Consider the following 15984-nt stretch of genomic DNA (forward strand, 5'->3'; position numbering starts at 1 on the left):
TTGAAATAACAGAAATTTTTCTTTACTATATTAACATGGTGAATTCAATTATCTATTTTTAAATGTTAATCCACCCTTGCATTCTTAGAATAAACCCAACTTGGTGCTGACGGGTTATACTTTTTTAAAAAATGGAACTGGATTGAGTTTGCTAATATTTTCTTTAAGATATTTCTGTGTACATTCAAAAGATAAATTGGCCTGTAATATTATCTTTAAAGTCTTTATCAGGTTTGGGAATAGTTCTATATTCTCATACAATGAGTTAGAAAGTATTCCCTTTTTATTCTACCCTTGGAAGAATTGGTATATGACTGCTGCTATTTTTTTCTTTAGATATTTTAAAGAATGTACCTGTTAAGCTGTTTGGGCCAGAAGTTTTCCTTATGGAAAGGCTTGTAATTAAAAATTCAATATTTAAAAAGATATACAACTATGCAGTCTTTTCACTTGTTCTTGTGTTTGTTATATATATTTTTCAAGAGATTTATTTATTTCATGTAATTTTTCTAATTTATTGGTGTTAAATTGTTTACCTTTCCTCTTATTATCTTTATAATAGTTGCCTTTTCATCTAGATTTTCAAATATATCAATGTGAAATTCTTCACTATATCTTGTTATTGTTTTAGTAATGTCTGTAGCATCTAGGAATGTTCCATTCTTCACTGCTCTTTAAGTTATATGTGCTTTCTGCTCTTTGTTTTAAAATCTGTATTTCTAGAGGATTACTACTTTTACTTCTTTTCCATAAATAAATAAATAAATAAATTCTGATTTTTTAATTTATCTGTTACTTTATTTTAAAATATTTGGGGTATTTTGTGATTAACATGTTGTTACTGATTTTGAATTTAACTATGGTCAGAGAATGTACACTATGTGATTTAAATACTTTGATATTCATTGAGAACTACTTTATAACTCTGTTTAGGAACATTTTGGTAAATGTTCTATGTGCACCTAAAAATAATGTATATTTTGTAGTTGTTAGATATAGGATTTTATACCTATCCATTAGATCAAATTTGTTAAATCTTGATGCTCAAATCTTTTTATATATTAATTTTGTGCCTTCATATTTTATCATTTACTGAGAGACATGCTAAAATTTCCTATTGTGAGTGTGAATTTGTTTATTTCTCCTATTAGTTCTGTTGGTTTTGTGTACAAATTTAGAATTATGGTATCTTCCTAGTAGATTAGCTAGGACTTCTAATCTTAAGTGATCTTCTTGTCCTATATCTTGTCTTAAATTTTACTCAGGCCGATATTATAATATGTAACTGTATTAGCTTTCCAACGAAAATGACATTTGACTGGTAATTTTTTTCATTTTTTTACTTTCAACTTTTCTGTATACTTATATTTATGATGTGCTTCTTGTGAACAGCATGTAGTTATTCTTAATTTGTAGTCTGAGAGTATTTTTCTTTGAAGTACAATATTTAATCAGTTACATTAAATTCAGTTAGTAATATTTGTATATTTAATACTTTCATCTTACTATATTTTTCTACTTTTTCTATCTGATGTTTCCCATTTGTCCTTTCTTAACTTCCTTATTATTAGTCAATATTTTTATTGTATTTTATTTTACCTTGAAAATGATATTTTTAAAATTTTTACATGGTTATCCAAATAAAGCCTACTGTATATTAAAAAAACTTTTTTTTAAATTGATTTTTAAAAAGAGAGGAAGAGAGATGGAGAGAGAGAAACATCAATGAGAGAGAACATTGATTGGCCGCCTCCTGCATGCCCCCCACTGGGGATCAGGCCCACAACCTGGGCATGTGCCCTGACCAGGAATCAACCCGCGACCTCTTGGTACATGGGCTGATGCTCAACCACTGAGCTACATAAACCGGGCAAATAAAGCCTACTATAAATAATACATTTTATCTCTTTCCAGCAAGGAAACTGCATTTATCCCTCTCACATTTTCTGTTATTATTGTCTGGCATTCTAATCCTTCAGGTGCTCTAATATCTGTGAGAAATTATATTCGGAAATTAAACTTTTCTCATATACTTATTTTCTGCCTGTATTTCTTTCTTTCTCTTTTTATTCCTTACTTGAGGATATGTTTTCATTGATTTTTTTAGAGAGAAATAACCATCAATCTGAGAGAGAAATGTTGATCAGTTGCCTCTTGAATGCACCCTGACTGGGATCAAACCTACACCTTAAGTATATGCCCTAATCAGAAATTGAACCTGCAACCTTTTGGTACACAAGTTGATGCTCCAACCAACTGAGCCAGCTGGCCAGGACTTTTTCTGAATTTCTATCTCACTATCTAAGATAATTGTCCTTCTACCTGAAAGATATTCTTTAGTATTTTTTATAGTATTGATCTATTGGTAACACTTTTTCTGTTTTGTTTTCCTGAAAATATATATATTTTTGCATTCATTTTAAAGGATAGTTTCATTGGTTATAGAATTCTAAATTGGTAATTAGTGTAGGAGGCAACCAGTGGTTGTGTCTCTCTCTCACATCAATGTTTCTCCACTCCCTCCTCTCCCCCTCCCTCCTTTCTATTCTCTTTGAGAAATCAAGGGGAAAAAGAAATCTTTGAGTGAGGATTAACAACAACAGTAAAAAACTGTTTCCAGCTTTCAGTTATTTAAAAAAAAAATGCCTGTGAATAGCTTCTTTGTGCATAAAACTTTTTTTTCTAGGGATAGATTCCTAGATTTGGAATAAAGTCATATATGGTGGTCATGGAGGTGCCCTTCTGAGGTTTCCTTTCAAGAGGAGCTGATGTGAAAAGCATAGATGATTGACAGCCTCCAGTTACTACACCTTTGGATCCACCCTGGCATTCAGGCATTCACACTGCAGCTGTGCTTCTCTTGAGCTGCTCCTAGCCAGTGACTGAGCATGTTGAGGAAAACAGAACTGACACATTCCTGTATAACTCAGGATTATTCTAAGGAGCAACTTTAGCTCAAGGACTCCCCACCAACTTGGCTGAGACTTTCTCAGAACTGCTCTGCATCTGAAGAGACTTCCTTTCCTATCTCCTTTCATATGTGTCAGACTTGCATAATGGTCTGAGCATTCTCCTTGCCTAAACCTCTCCCCCTTCATCATTCACAGGTTATTCTCCCAATAAATATCTCACACACCCAATTGCTCTTGTCACCAGAGGACCAAAACTGACACAATGTATAGTCATTATTCAGGCTCTTGAATTATTTTGCTTGGTTTTTCTTTCAAAAAACTTTGTACCAACTTATACTCACACTGCAGTGCAGGTTTGCAACTGGATTTTTTTCCCTTTAACTTTCTTTGGTTTGATAGTTGAAAGAACAGTATGCTACTTTTTAAATGCCTATTTCTTTCATAAGATTCAGCACCTTTTATTTTCCATTTGATCTATTAAAATTTATTCATTTTTTTTACTAGGAAACATTTCCTCTAATTCATAGTTATAATAATTCTTTTTTTGTGGCATTTTGATAGTGCATTTGAATGAGGATCTCATTCAGTATTCACTTACTAGTACCTGGGGTAAATTAAGAATATAGGACAAATACTATGATCAATCATTTCTTGAAGGATAAACTAAAACTGTTGATACTATTTAAGATTTGCCAGCAGCAGCAGTGGTAGAATCCAGGCCTCCTGTATGTCTATTAAGAAAGCCATAGAGTTTTAACATCTCTGTATTTGAATTGTGTGTGTGTGCGTGTACGTGTGCATGTGTGTGGCCATGCATGTCCACACATGATTATGAGGGTTTGTGTTAAGTGCAGAGTTTGTTGGGTGAGAAGTAAAGCCTAAATTTCTTCATTTAGTTGTGTTATATATTTTTTCTGTTAGTATCTTGGTTTTCTCCTTTGTTTTTCCTTCACTATCCTTTTTCCACCGTTATTTGCAATGTGTCCCTGATCATATGATACTTTTTAGGTAGTTAAGTTATGCACATGCCAATCTCTGTGTTCCCAAACTCACATAGCTAATCAAGAATAAAACCATTTATTGTAAATTTACCTCTAGAATGAGTCCTCCTTTCTCTGGTTTTGAGGATAGATAGATGCTCATTATGATCTGGTAGACAATTAAAACATGCACATTTAGCATATAGGTGGATAGAAGAGTACTGTGTGTTAGGTGTTAAGAGTTTTATTTTACTCATTTAAAGACAATGATTTAAATGTGCTTGTTTAAATTCAACAAGCCCTTAGAGCCATGAGGCCTTGGGGGTAAGAGGTGCTTAAAACCAAATAGCATAGGAGCTGCAGAAGTAATTATATGCCAGACTGAAGATAGAGCTGAACAAGAATGAGCTGATCTGGGAACAGGGGATGGAAAACTAAATTATGTCCCAGCTATCCACAGACCAAGAAAGCAGACTGGGAAACATGTGTCTTCCTACATTTTACCAAATTTTATAGGAGACATTGCATTTCAGAAGGTTTGCTAAGCTGACTTCACCCTTTTCTGCATTTTTACTTTAATTTACATCTTAAAAAATCTTAACTTTAAGGATGCTTTTAGTGAAAAATCACAAAGACTTCATAATATCACACCTATTCAGGATTTGAGGTAGCAGGAAATAAAAAATAATTGGAGTGGAATTTTATTGTCCTTATATCCCTGAAGACCAGCTTTTAATAGCCATCTCACCCCTCTCACCTCTTCCAAGGTGGGGAATGGGGAAGGTGGGAAGCACTCTAAGTAGACTGTAGACATTCTAAGGCAGTAGGATTAATATTATATTAAACACTTAAGATGTCCCACATTCTCCAGTGGTAGGAAGGAGGCAAATATATATTCTTTGTTCTAAATCCTTTCCCAGGAAAGCCGGCTTATGGTTTAAGAAAAGACTCTAGAACTGGGTAGTAGGGCTCAGAAGTGACCATAAGCCCCTACATGATATTTTTAAAATTTTTCTTACGTTGATAGCTCATTCTTTATCAAAGTAAAAACAATACCTATAGAATCTGATGTTGATCAGCCCGTCAATCTAACTACAAAAAAAGGAGGTTATTTTACATTTCTAGAAAAATTTTCATAAATAAACTCATGTGAATACATAAGGACACAATTTTGCTATGAAAATCCTTTTAAACTTAATAAATTCTGAATTTTTGGTCATGAGAAATACAGATTTTGTTTTATAAGCCAGTATCGAAATCTGTTTTGTCATAGCACCACATGACAAAGAGTTCCAAGTTGACAGTGAGTGAGTTCCTAAGCTCCTAAGCAAGTGCATGTTGTTCTTTTTTGCTAAATTATATGCAAACTGAAAAGGGACTTAGGATGACACTTTATAGAAGACTAAAAGGATAAAAGAAGATGATAGAAAGAGGAGGGGCCACAGTATGCTCTGTCCTGCATGTGGCTTTCACTAAAGTCACTGGAATGGTGAGGACAGGAGAACAAGAGGACCCCACTTATTTATTTATTTCAAAAATATTTATTATACACCAGCTGTGTTCCAGGCATAGAGACTGTGGTTCAAAATTTTACAAGACAGATACCTAATTTGGAGGACATTACATTCAGTGGGAAAAAGGGGGGGGGGTATCAAGAAATGGAATTATACAATTTCAGAACAGAGGAAGTTGCTGTGACAAGGGTAAGCAAAGATTTGGGAAGCAGTGGACAGCAAAGTTAGAGAAGACTTTCCTGAGGAGGTGATAGCTATTGAGAACAAAAGGATGAAGAGGAGTTTTCCAGGGAAGAGGAGGAGGGTGGGTGAGGAAGGAAGGAGTACATTTTAGGTAATAGGAACAGTATGCAGTATTTTAATAGATAAAATAGATCAATGGCTTCATCAGGTTTATGTGTTCTGAGAGGCAGACAGGGACAAATACATAGGAAGGGCAAAAACCCTATGGTGGCAGAGGGGTGGTATTTCCAGTGATGGAGAGGTAGATGGATTAACGCTGGATTAAGGTTGATCCTTTCCTGGGGTGTTAGTAGGGATTGAGGAATAGATGGGTATGAGTGCAGTTGTTTGTAAGTTAGGTGGCAAAAAGTCTATCTAATCGCCTTTATTTTCTCATTAAGATAGCAGGTTTCTTTGCAAATACTGAAGGGAGAAAGTAGAATAGATTTCAGGAACAGGGAAACTTGGCAATAGATATCAAATACATAGAGTGGGAGCTGATTAAGGAAAGTTGGAAGGATTATTAAGCAACATTTAGGGCCCAGCTACATGTGGACACAGTGGATGAGTAGTGTTTATAGTCTTTGAGCTTGTGAGATCATGTTTAGCTTCTGAAATCTAGGAGTGGAGAATCAGGTGCCTGAATTGCTCCAAGGATTGGGTTTTCACTGATATTGGTGCTCTTTCCATTTCTCCTAAACACTCATCTCTTGTCACTGAAGATTTCTGGCTGATTCTTGAGGGCTTTTTTTTTTCTTCTTCTGGGTGTTGAGCACAATATGCCACGAGAATTGCTATCCAGTTTACCATAACAGGAAATTGAGCAAGTTTGGCTCAAGTGTTGGACAGACTTCAAGTGCCTAAGAGTTGGTGTCACTAGAAGAAGCCTTAAGCAAATAGTGTCAAGTTAGTGGATAAATATCCTAGCATCCTCATGCTTCACATGGCATAAATGTGAGGCATGTTCTACACTTTCCCAGAATATGCCAGGAGGATTGCAATCCAGTTTACCATAGCAGGAAGTTGCTTTATGCAAGCATTTCTTACTGACTTTCTACCTGTTTTATTTATGGCTGTGTAACAAAGTACCCCAGAACTCAACCAAGAGATCTTGGTAAGGAGGCAGAGGAAAACCAGAAAGTGAATTGAGTATATTAGCCAAAGAATAATGTAATGGGCCTTGAGTTTAGGTTGGGTGAGAAATACAATGTAAAAGGGCTTAAAAGAGCAGAAAACTCAAGAGGCCTAGGACTTGACAATATCTGCGCTATTCAACCTGATACGTTTGGCAGGGAGAGAAGTCTGGAGGGAGAGGAGACTATGGTGGTTGGTCCAGCAGTGGCAGAGTGTATCTTGGGTATTCCCAAGAAGCAAAGTCAAGATTTCATCCATCAGCCTCTGGACAAGCTGCTGCCACCACCTTGATAGTAAGGCTCACACTTTTGAAATCAATGCCCTGGTTGTACATTGGGCAAATACTCCTTCAGCTATACTGTAGTTGATTCATGACACTATATATGGAGAGGAGGCCAGGTGTCCATTAACACAATCAGTATGTAACACCTAGGAAACGAGGTTGCCCAAAAACAGTTGAGGGGAATCTCCTGCCTACTGAAGTTGCAATCCTAAGGAAGGATGCTACTTTTTAAAACTGGGCCGTGAACAAAAACACATGGGAAAGAACAGAAGCTTCAGAGTCAAGTTGGGATAAACAGTGGTGTCACCAGTTAGGTGATACATGGTGTTGCAAAAGTAACTTAGCCTTTTTGAAAACTCACTCATTTCTTGTAGTATGTGTCATGAATACCTCATTTGATTGTGCTGAGATTAAATAGTAAAACACGTGCTAAGTGCCTATTCCAAAATAGGATATAGTAATTGAATATTAGTTCCTTTTTTTACCATTTTTCCTTCCCTCATTCTATAAACCAAGATTGGCAGGACAAATATAACACACCTTCTTTTCCTGCTCTTGTAATTTGTTTCTGAAGGAGCACAAGCCACATGGTTTACTGTCTAGTACTCTAGTGGCCAAAAGGATATACTCTGTCTCCCTCAGTTCTTGTTCACTACTAAGCACTGTCTAGGGAGACTGCAACTTAATGCCCAATCTGAGGAAATGCTTTTTTAGTTTAAATGGAATGCAAGAGAATTCATTTGACTAAGTAGCCAAACAATCTGTTTGGAAGGTATTTGGCATTCATATGGATTTTGGCAAAAAATAAGCTTCATTTGAACTCTGTTGTACTCTTATTCATTTTGTTAAAACTGATATTCAGTAGATGACAGTTACATTCAAGTCAGAATAAGGGAAATTTTCACCATATAATTTGTTTGTGGATTTTGTGAATTGTAAATTAAGCTTGGTAGCTCTTGGCTGAAGTGTGTGACTCTTCATTCAAAGGAAGGAGTTAAAATTCTTATTCTTGTCATTAGTGTGATTATAGATTAATTCATTCTTACTGCCCTTTCAAAACAAAATGAAGCCAAGTGATATTGATCCAACCGTTTCACACTTAAATAGAATGATTTAGAAAGAACAAAACTCAGTTACACATATGAGCTATATAAATAGCCTTCTAGGGGATAGGAAGTTGTAAACAGGGACTTGAAGGTAATTTTGTCCTCGTCCTCTCATTTGATTTAGCCTGTCAGAATTTGCAAACTGATAGAAACTGTTACTTCTTCAGATAATTTCTGCTTATAGTGACATGTTCACGAGGTAGAAAACAAAAACATTTCAAAATTCCTTTCCCTATGATAGAAGTCTCCTCTTAATATTTACTCAACTTGGACTTCCCATAACAGAACACTTACTCGATTGCTGTTTTTTCTCTACTCCCAGTTGCAGAGAATCATCCTTAATTTATGGCCTTTTGCCCAGGAACTAGATCCTATCTTACTGGTGAGCACCTGTTAGATCTTCAACTGACTGCTGGCTCTCTGGGTCCACATCTCTGGCCCTGTTTATCCAGGCTTCTCTAGCCATTCCATCATCTCCTGCTTCCCTGGCTAGCTCTAACTCTCCTGTATGCTGTGTGGTTGGCCACCTCCTGAAGTGTGATTCCTACTAATTTAGTGGAAGCAAAGCATCAGGCACAGAGTTCTCTCTACTTTTTGCTCATAGTATTTACTTCCGCCTGCTATGCACTATTATTATTTATGCATGCATGCCTTTTAGTATATATTGTTTCTGGTAGATTATAACCTCCCTAAAGGCAAATACAAAATTCTTTTTTATATGTACGTGTCTTGCAGTGGACAGTACAGCACCTTGTACCAAAAAGGTGCTCAATAAATGTTTATTAAGGTTATTTGAATGAATGTAATCCAGACCATTGTAACAACATTGTACTTCTTATCCAGTTTTCTTTTTTTGTTTGTCAGCAGTTTTTTTATAAGGTTATAGATGTAAAGGTCTCAGACTCCTAATATTGCATCATATTTTTCTTGAAATTTATAATATCCAATTACTTAATCTTCAAATTTAAAATTATTTTAATACACCATTTACTCACTCACCTGAAGTACTGATGTAAACAAGCTTCTTATCTCTATAGGTATCACGACTTTAGATGCCAGTTGATCATTTACTTGAAATTTTGTGTGGGAACCTGCATTTTTTTCCCCCTTCATTATCTGAGAAGAATGATCAGTCTTTCCTGAACATTTTTTCACGGGCTTGGGATCTGAGGAATTTGCCGTACCTGTTTTGTAGAAATCATACAAGAAGACCTCAAAAATTGAAGAATTCAGAAATAAGGCAATTTATAGTCATAGAATGGGACAATTGAAAAGTAGTACATATGTCCTGGCCTCCTATTTCACATGAATAAACTGAAGCCTTGATAGGTGAAGGGACTTGTCCAACATCCTAAAGATGCTTAATGGTGGAGTCATATTTTTTTTTATGGCTGACGGAGAGATGGGCATAATTTTTTACTATAACATAATAGAATTAGATCCAGAGGTTTACCAAAGGAGAAAAAAAAAATAATGAGATTATTTCAAATGATAGCTCTCTTGCAGAGATTAGATTCTTACTGAGTTTTAAATGAGATCTTTTCTTCTGCTACCTGATGTTACCATGTCTTATAATGCATCAAGTCGAAAAGCAGACCTTGTAATGATAGAGATGAATGAGCTCTATTTTCATCTATAAAGTGAATGTGCTTTAGCTTTTTTTTTTTTAATTTTACACTTGAGTGTGTGCTTGTTTTTAATTTAGAAAATATAATTTAGTTGGGAACTTAATCATAGCTAGTTCTTGAGATAGTTTCTCAAGCTTTGAGATGTGTTGTGGGTTACTGTGAATCTTAACAAAGAAAATTTGCACAGAGATTCCTTTTATTAATTTATTTTCCTACTTTGGTTCTGGGATCTGATAAGAGTATTGATCTTAAAATATTTGGCTGACATTTTTTTCCACTTTCAAAACTTGAGAATTTGCTATATATAAATTTCACTTGTTTTCTTACCTATTTTGTGGTACATATTTCTATACATTTACTCATTGCCCACTTCCTTGTTCTTTTTCTTCACGTGTTATTATTCAGGCTTTTCTACGAAGCAAGTGACGTGTTTGTATCCCATTTACTCCAATTCTTTTCTGTATTTTTGGTACCTTTTAGAGCTTTCTAATCCCAGAATTAATCATAATACAAGACTTTTGGTTCTGGTATGGAGAAATAAACTTCTAATCAAACAGCCTACATGCAAATAACAATAATAAACTGTTAAACAAAACAAAATATAATACAATAATATGGAAGTTTTAGAGGATAAACAATACTAGGAACATTTTAGAGAGGGGGTGTAACTTCAATAAAACAACTGACATGGTGAAGTGAATTCCTGAGAATATTTGAAGTTATAGTGGCAACATCAGGAAAGTAGAGTGCAAAAGAGAGCCCACTGCTTTCTGACCAAAGGAACCCTGGGTAGGAGCAGGGGTACCAGAGAGGGAGGGGTAGCACAGAAAAGGAAAGAGAGATAGAACCTGAAATTCTGTACTGTCTGACTCCTGAACCACACAGACATAGGGCAGACTGAACAGGACAGAGTTTAATGTTTTAGACTAGCCTAGTTAATGGCCTGCTAAAACAAAAATATCAGCACTGTCTGGTTTTATATAACAATGCAGAATATCCACAATTATCATTGACCGAGTCCAAGATAAAATCCCAAATTAATTAAAACAACAACAAAAAAACCCCAACCAAACAGTAAACTGTAACCCAACTCAAAGAAAATCACAGATGACAATCTTGAAATGATCCAGATATTGGAAATATCAGGCAGAAAAATTAAAGCAGCTGTTACAAGTATGCCAAATGAAGTAAAAGAAAATATGGCTGAAATGAACAAAACAGTAGGAAATCTCAATGGAGAAGTAAATATATATAACTAAATGGAAATTTTAGAACAGAAAAGTACATTATCTGAAACAAATAAATTACTGAGGAAACTTAATAACATAATGGAAGTGGCAGAAAGAAAAGTCAGTAAACTTGAAGATCAATACAAATCATCCAATCTAAAAAGCACCAAGAAGAAAAAGAGTGGAAAAATAAACAGAACCTCAGAAGCCCAAAGGACAATTTTAAAAGATGTAACATATAGGTCACTGAAGAAAAATAATAGAGTAGAAAAAAATATATTTAAATATTTCAAGAATAAAGGTAAAGCTTTCCAAATTTTGTGGCAGACATACATAGATTTACGAAGTTTAGTGAACCTGAAACAATAAATTTGAAGAAAACAATGCCTTGGTAAATCACAGTAAAACTTCTGGAAGTCAAAAATAATATTGGGCCCTGGCCAGTTTGGCTCAGCGGTTAGAGCATCGACCTGCGGTCCGGAGAGACCCGGGTTCGGTTCCCGCTAAGGGCACGTACTTCGGTTGCAGTTTGTCCCTGACCCTGGTTGGTCGTGCGGTGGCAGCCACTCGATGTGTCCCTTTCACATCGATGTTTCTCTCTCTCTATCTCTTCCTCTCTCTCTCCCTCCCACTCTATCTGTACAAAAAAATGGAAAAATGTCCTCGGGTGAGGATAAAAAAATAAATAAAATAATAATATTGGATTTAGTTTTATGGAGAAATTATAATGTTCTATTTGAATATATTTTTTCAAAGGTTAGGAAGCATTTGAAGGTAGTGTTTAAATAACAGGTTATTATAGTCTCATAACATTAAACTCTGCTAGCTATTAGCTCTGTGACCTTGATCCAGTTCTTTTCTTTAAGTATCAATTTTCTCCTTTATAAAATAGAGATAAAATGAAAATAAGACTACCTACATGGCTGATGTACGGATTAAATTAAATAATATATGCAGAACTCTTGGCAAGGCACTTAGTAGGAGCTAAATCAGTGATAGCTATTGTTTTGTCTCCCGCTCGCTCTCCACCCCCCAGTTTTCTTTGCTGGGTTTTATCTTGTACTTCTAATTATTGCAAATAATTTTTCTGTCTCATAAGTCCTCTACCTAGTTTTGATATCAGTGTTTAATGGCCTTATGCAATGAATTTAAGTGCTTTCTTGTTTTCTGTGTTATAGTTTTTATAACATAGACCTTGCCCGGTTTCTGAAGGTTTTTTAAATGTTGTCTTTATTTTTTTATAATATCTTTTTATTTCTGATTTTAGATAGAAAGCTTTTATTTTTCTTCATTGAGCATAATGTTATCTGTGGGGTTTTTGTTTATTTTCTGTTTACTGGTAATGATAATTTACCACTTCAAATGCAGTGAAGAAACTTTATGGCCCTTAAGTCCCTTTACCTCTCCCCACTTTTAAATATAATATTATTAAGTGTTTCCTCTACCTTCAGTAAATACTACATAAAATGGCATTATAAATTTTACTTCAAGTGTCAGACACGAATAGAAATATGAGAGGAAAATTTATTATATTTACCTTTATTTTTACTCTCATTTATTTTTTTTTTGTAACAAACTTGAGATAGAAAAGAAAGTTTTTAATATTTTTAAGAGTGTTTCTTCTTTAAATTATTATTTTTTAAATTTTTGTACTTTATTTGATCTCCTTAACCCATTTTGTCCTCTCCCACCATCTTCCCCTTTGGCAACCATCAGTTTGTCCTCTGTACCTATGAGTCTGTTTCTGTTTTGTTTTATTTATTTTTGTTTATGTGTTTTGCATTCCACATTAAAGTAAAATTATATGGTATTTCTTGTTGGACTTATTTCACTTAACATACTTTCTAGGTTCATTCATCCATGTTGTCACAAATGGCAGGATTTCATTCTTTTGTATTGCTGAGTTATATATATAGAACTCAATGACAATAAACACATATTATCATGTGTTTAATGCATATTAAAACTCCAAGGATGCAGCTAAAGTAGTTAATAGGGGAAAATATATAGATTTAAATTTAAAAAGACTAAAACTTATTAAATTAGAAAATATATAATAGTTTAAAACAAACAAAAAAAAAGCAATCAGGAAAATCTCAAAATAATGTCAGAAGTAAATAAAATGAAAAAGTCAAAGATAGGTAACAAAATAAAACATTGGTTCTTTGAAAAGACAAATATGATAGACAAATTTCTGGGATGTTTTAACATAAAAAAGAGAAGGTACAGGTAAATAACATTAAAAAGAAAAAAAGGACAAATCTATTTAGAGATTTAAAATTATTTGAACTAAATATTCAAACTACTTTAGAACTTCGACTAAATGGACAATTTTATAGAAAAATATAACTGACTTGAAAAGAATTGGTAAACCCGAATAGACTGTTATAAATAAAATCGTTATATAAGTGGTTAGAAATCTGTATTAGCACACACATGCGTGCACACACACACACATTCTTACCTAAGCCCTAATACATTTAAAGGCAACATTTAGTCCTGTTTGTTCTTTTTTAATTTAGCTTTTTTAAAAAAATTTTTTTTCTTGATTTTTTTTTTTTTTTTTAGAGAGAGAGGAAGTGAGAGAGAGAGATAGAAACATCGATGAGAGAGAACATCAATTGTCTGCCTCCTACATACCCCCCACTGGAGATTTGGCCCACAACCTGGGCATGTGCCCTGACCAGGAATCAAACTGGTGACCTCTTGATCCATGGGTCGACGCTCAACCACTGAGCCACACCGACCAGGAACAGGCCGGGAAAATTTATCTTTATTGTTGAAAATATTACAGATGCCCTCTCTTTTTTCCCCCCAGTGACCCCCTCCTCCCCTCTCCCACCCAGCTTCTCACCTTCCTCACACTATTGTCTTTGTCCATTCATTGGTTATTCATAAATGCATATAAGTTCTTTAGTTCATTTTTGTTTTTGTTGCCTTTGATCTACATAAAACTAAAAAGTTTTGCACAGTGAAGGAAACCATCAACAAAATGAAAAAAAATAGTCTACTGAATGAAAGAAGATATTTGTAAGTGATACATCCAATAAGGGGCTACTATCCAAAATATATAAGGAACTCATGGAACTTAACAACAAAGACAAACAATCAAATTTAAAAATGGGCAGAGAACCTGAATAGACATTTCTCTAAAGAGGACATACAGATGACCAACAGACATAAAAAGATGTTCAGCATTATTAATCATCAGGAAAATGCAAATCAAAACCACAATGAAATCACCTCACACCTATCAGAATGGCTATCATCAAAAATCAACAAATAGCCTGGCTGGTGTGGCTCAGTGGTTGAGCATCATCCCATGCACCAAGAGGTCGCCAATTCAATTCCCTGTCAGGGCACATGCCCAGGTTTTGGGCCCGATCCCCAGTTAGGGGCGTGCAGGAGGCGGCTAATCTATGTTCTCTCTTATTGATGTTTCTCTCTCTCTGTCCCTCTCCCATCCTCTTTCTCTAAAGTCAATAAAGAACAAAATTTTTTAAAAAAAATCAACAAATAACAAGTACTTGCAAATATGTGGAGAAAAGGGAACCCTTGTACACTGTTGGTGGAATTGTAAATGGTGCAGCCCATATGAGAAACAGTATGGAGAATCTTCAAAAAATTAAAAATAGAGCTTCCAAATGAATCAGCAGTACCATTTCTGGGTATTTATCCAAAGAAACCAATAGCACTAATTCAAGAAGATATATGTACCCCAATGTTCACTGCATTGTTATTTATAATAGCCCAAATATGGAAGCAACCTAATTGTCTATAGATACATAAATGACTAAAGAAGACATGATATATATTTAAGGTGTGGCAAAAATATGTTTACAGTTGTTTATATGGAAAATAATACAATAATTATTAAAAATAATACAAGAATAAACTCACGTACTCACAACTGTAAACCTACTTTTGCCACACCCTGTATGTGTTTGTGTGTTTTCTCTTTTAAATACAGCACCATTCTGTTTTAACAGGAGAATTTCTGTGAGAATCTAGCCTGACAGTTTAATAGAGAACAGAATATTCCTGTGAGGAGCCCTTTCCATTTCTTTGGCTTGAATGCCTTTTCTCCAAGGATATCTTTCTAACTCATCCCCTCATTTATTTTAGGCCTTTACCTGAATGTGATCTTTCAGTGATATCATCAGTGGCCTCATATCTAACATTTCAACTCCAGCTCTCCCATCCAGCATTTATCTCTCCCTTTCTTGATTTATTTTAATTCTTTAGCATAGATCATCATCTTATTATTTTGTATATTTAACTTGTTTGTCTTGCTTATTATCAATTGCTCACACAAAAATAAAATCTCCGTGGGATCAGAAATTTTCATCTATTTTGTTTCCTCCTATATTTTCACCACCTAGAACAATGTCTGGTACATAGTAAGTACTCAATAAGTATTGGTTAATAAATGAATTAGATATCCAGTGGTTGTGCTGTGTGCTTGTTCCTGAACTAGGTGATGATACAAAAAAAGACAGACAAGATTCTAGTCCTCATTAAGATGAGAGGCTTGTAGAGAACAGACTATTTTAAAAAACAGTTTATCACTGCAGGTACACAAAAGCTGTGAATTCAAATGAACATTTTGATAAAGTTATTGATATCAGGTGGGCAACTCTTGAAAAGTATGGAGGCATAGTGGCTACTTTTGGTATGCAATGCATCAAACACTCTTATCCTTTTTCTTTATCTAATAACAAAGGAAAGCACACACACACACTCTATTTTACATACACTCAAATAGACTAGAAAGATAATGAAATGACTTAGATAGAAAGTAATTTTATTGAGGGAGCTGACGTTAAGTTTGACTAAAGTAGTGAGAAAATAAAAGCAGTTATGTGTGAAAAAAAGAATTCCAATAAAGTTTTCATGATACCAAGTTTCTATTCCCATGTTGGAAGCCATTGTCTGATAAGCACGAAATGCAAAAAAAAAAAAATGAGGGTGGTGTC

General features: G+C 34.6%; 1 protein-coding gene across 1 annotated transcript in view; it reads left to right on the top strand.

The window, feature by feature from the left end:
- Window positions 1-15984, top strand: part of ZBTB20 (zinc finger and BTB domain containing 20) — an 811826-nt gene that overhangs the window by 206524 nt on the left and 589318 nt on the right. The window lies entirely within an intron of this gene.

This window comes from Molossus molossus, unplaced genomic scaffold (assembly GCF_014108415.1).
Source record: "Molossus molossus isolate mMolMol1 unplaced genomic scaffold, mMolMol1.p scaffold_m16_p_5, whole genome shotgun sequence".
NCBI classification, from domain to species: Eukaryota; Metazoa; Chordata; class Mammalia; order Chiroptera; family Molossidae; genus Molossus; species Molossus molossus.